The following is a 4,327-nucleotide window of genomic DNA, read 5'->3' as shown; positions in this document are numbered from 1 at the left end:
GGTATTAAATTCAAGTAGGGTAGATGTGAAGTTGAGATTGGCTACCTATTCATATTCATCAGGTTCTTGTGCTTTGTTGGCTTTGGCAGTGTATTCATTTTTGCCCTCATATATTCCTTCATTTATTTGTTCACATTGTTAAATATGTAATATGTAATCATCACAGTGTGTAAAACAGTCAAAGAACCTTAGAGTCATCAGATAATCCCATTGTATTTTGTTTCAATGTGAGCCCAGTATTAATTATGACTGAGTTATTCTAATTATAAGATCTGGTCTATCTCAATTCCCTTTGAAGAATATTGTGTTGTGCTTCCATTGTTAAACTGCCCATTAATGTGGCTGTTTATTGTAACACCAGTGACTCACTGCTTTCTTAAAGTGATTTCACCAGTAGATAGTAGTCTCTGTGAACAGACTGTTATTCAAGATTATTAAAATCCTTTGTAATTTTATGTGCTGCTTGACTGTAAGATTGTTATCAACCGAAATACATTTGTTCTGAAGTTTGGAACACCAGTGGAAGTATATGGTACTTTTAGAAGGAAAGGAAAAGTAAGAGAAACAGCTGTAAAAAAGTCCAGGAACATTGGCTATACAACTTGGTGCCAGTTGGAAAGGCAGCACACCAGCATGTCACCCTGGTCTGGAATGGGTCACTCCAAGTGTTTCTCACATGTCTTCATGGAAAATTAGTGATTTGGAATATTATCTGTTTGGCTTTAAAGTTCAAAGTAATAACAATAAAATAAAATTCAAAGTAATTATAGAGTGCCAATATAAATAAAAAGGAATGATTAGGTAGAAAGAGGCAAGCACCAGTATAGACACACTGGCATGTAGACCAATAAGAAGCAGGAAATGGTAAGTAGAACCATTGCATTGTGTTTCCTGTTGCAAGAAAGGAAAAAGAACATTAGCTGGCTGGAAAGGGACAATGGAAAACCAATGTTACAAGTGAAAGAGCCTAGGGGGTCCATCAAAACATTCTAAAAAACTGTAAATTTGGTGGGGGGAAAAATCTGTTGTTTTGTTCATTTGTTTACAGTAGGTTTCTACAGAGAATGTCTACCAAAAAAGTAGCAGAGGTAACAAATCGAAGTCAGTCATAATTTTCTCAGACTCACAGGGACAAGTTCCAAAATTTTAACTGTAAAAGGAGGTTAGAATGGTAACCTAATCCTTTGGGAAGAGCTCTGTGTATCTCCGGCAAAATTTTCTGGGGGAAAATGAATAAATTTACCTTCTCTAAAATAGATCATCTAAAAACATTGTCAAATAGATCATTTAGTTAAAAATTGTTGGAATAAATTAGAAATGCTAGAAGCTTTAGAAGTTCTTGGGATAAAAATTCTTTTGTATTGTGGGTCTGTTCATAATCTTACGCTAGATACTCCAAATGTGAAATTTTTAAGTTGGAGAATATTTATTTTGCTGTGTGTTGTATGTTGTTATTACTCTTTTTTTAAATAATAGGCCTGGTAGCAACATATGCTGGTCCTCTGGGGTAGCAAATGCTGTTCTGAAATATAAATATACATTGTCATTTTTACCTGGTTCAAAATCTGGGTAAACAACTTGAACGTAGATCAAAAAATCATTACTACTTTATGAAAGAAAGTGAGCCGAAACACTGGGTACCGATCAAGCTTTATTAAAGGAAAAAAAATCTGCCAGGCTGTCCTCCAAATGGAGGGCAGCACCAGGTGTGGGGGTGAGAGAGCTTATATAGGGCGCTAAGGGCTGGCTGATACAATCAAGGAGGGGTATTATGCTAATGCAGAAGCTATGTGACCAGGGTGGAAAACTGTGCCCTTGTGGAAACAAAAGAGTTTCTGTTTCTCAGAAATCATGAGGTTTCTCATCAAGGGAAGCGGGAGGGGTTGGGGCCTGTTTGTGTGTTTGGCCTTGCCTAAAATGGCACTGGTTATGTTCAGAACCTACCATTCCCACTTTTTAAGTATAGGGAGAAGGGAAAAGGGGCGAAGGTCTCGTTCTCCTGAAGCTACTTCCTGCTGGAGATGGGCGAAGATACGGATAAAATAAAAGATTTATGTTGGTGGGTAAAACAATTAGGTGGTGGGGTATTGGTTTCGTGTGGGGAGGTTGTATTCTTCCAGGGAAGGGTTACTGATTCTGAGGGGCTGATATCCTCCTCGCAGGAACAATTTGGTGACCTTTTGGTTGGTGAAAGCCTGTGTACATACCTGCAAGAAATTAGAGAAACACCAAAAGAGACAGGGACCAAAGGGTAGGATGAGTCCCAGCACAGTTAGGGGTCCTCATAGGGGCATATGCCAGGGCCCAAGGGTTCAGTGACTGGGTCCACCCCCAAGGTGTGTTTGTGTTTGTAACCCTTTGCATTGGTGATCAGTACTTGCCTTTAAATGGTTTAAGTTGTTTTGGATCGTAAGGAGGTCAAGGGCCCGATGGTTCTGTAAAGCAACTATCGTGGGTGAGGTGACCTGTCGCTGGAGGGAGGAGATGCTATCTATACTTACTTCTTCTGAGAGTTTTTGATAGAATTGAGAGGCAGTAGCAAAGCCCGCTATGCCAGTCCCAGTTGCAGGAAGGATCCCTGTCCCAGTTAAAAAAGATACAATTAGTGCCCTATGGGAGTGGGGACACTTCCTGAGGAGGGGGGCAAAGTTAGTCCCAGTCCCATCACCATCCCTCCATCTGTCTAGATGGTGATGTCATGATGAGCCAAATGAATATGCAGGAAATCGCATCAGGGGCAGGCAACAGGATAACGTAGTTTTACAAAGGAAATATATTCCGGTTTTAGGGCATGGGTGAGGAGGGGGAAATAGGTGAGTTACAGTAGCATTTGGTGGTGTTAGTAAGGCAGAGTGTGGGCAGGCCCCGCACAATACTGACAGTCCCCACTGAGGTGAGATTAGAGGAAAGTGAAGAGACGCTTGTGGAAATGATGTGGGCTGCATCGACAGGGAGGGGGGTGACCACAAAACGTTTCTTGTGAAGTGGGAGACAGATGAGTCACTCGGGGACCAGTCTGATTCACTGAGGACTGCATTGTCCCTGCAGACCGGGAACCTCCATGTTCCAGGTAAGGGGGAACATTGAGGTAGAAGGAAAAACACAGGAAAGATGTGAGGGGTTAGGGAGCCAAAAGAATTTAAAGGGTACATTGCCACGATGAAGTTGCTAAGAAGTATTCTACTGATAGGAGGTAAAGGAGTGCCGGGAGAAATCGTCCTATAATGTTACACTTCTTTGGGGCAGCACTGGCCAATCCTGTAGCAAGTGCTAGAACAGATAGTATAATAGAGGTTAGGGACATGGGGTGGCATATACTTATCATGTCCCACGATGGCAAACCCGTCAGGACCAGTCTTGGAGTAGCTATTGTGCGAAGGACATGAAGCAGGCCTGCAAGAGTGAGAGGATAATCGCCGGGGGAAAGGTCATCCTTCTGGGATTGGGAGAAGAATGGAGGTCCTGGAGATTTTCAGCTTTGTGGGTCCTAAAATGGATGAAGTGTAAGGAGGTATTGGGTTGGGGGCTGAGCAGAGAGACCACTCTGGCTTGGCATTGACAGTAAAGTCTCAGGTGCTAGTTTTACCAAGGGTAAGTAATACCAAGGTGCCTTTCCTAGTATTTTTACTGTCATGGGGGTGGTGAGAAGTACTGTATAAGACCCTTCCCAACATAGTGAGAGGGGCTTTGGGATTCGGGTCTTAATATACACTTGCTGTCCCGGGCTCAGTTTAAAGTCTGAGGGGGTGGTGGGGAAAGGATGAGGTAGTAGAAGGTTGACCTGTTCCCTAACAAGATCCCTAATGAGTGAAAGAGTAGGGAGATATTGGCCTAAAGGCAATGAGCTGGAAGGGAGAGGTGTGAGAGTGAAGGGTCTACCATACATAAGTTTGAAGGGGCTGAGGCCTGTGGGCTTGCGGGGAAATGTGTGGAAAGAGATTGAGAAAGAGGTCTGAAACTTCCATGCAATTGTGTCCTAAGGGTCATGAGTGTTTTGGGATGAGAGTGGCTGGATTTAAGGGAGGGCAAGGTTTAAAGGAGATCTGGGAATTTTCAATGAAAGTCAGGTGAATAGAAAGGGAAGAGAATTGACTTGGCCTTATGGCTGAGAAGGTCCTGACTGTTTGTTGTCCAAAAGTTAGTTTAGAGCTTTCTTGTGGTAAAGGGCGGCTGCCACCAAGGCCCATAAACAGGGAGCCCATCCCCGGGCTGTGGTGTCTAGTTGTTTAGAGAGGTATGCAACCAGGGAGAAAATACCTCCTGCTTCTTGTCCCCAAACCCCAACTGCCAATCCTTGGGTTTCAGTGATATATAGGATAAAGGATGA

The sequence above is a fragment of the Galeopterus variegatus genome, unplaced genomic scaffold (assembly GCF_000696425.1).
Source record: "Galeopterus variegatus unplaced genomic scaffold, G_variegatus-3.0.2 Scaffold9477, whole genome shotgun sequence".
NCBI lineage: Eukaryota > Metazoa > Chordata > Mammalia > Dermoptera > Cynocephalidae > Galeopterus > Galeopterus variegatus.
This window is presented reverse-complemented; position numbering follows the sequence as displayed.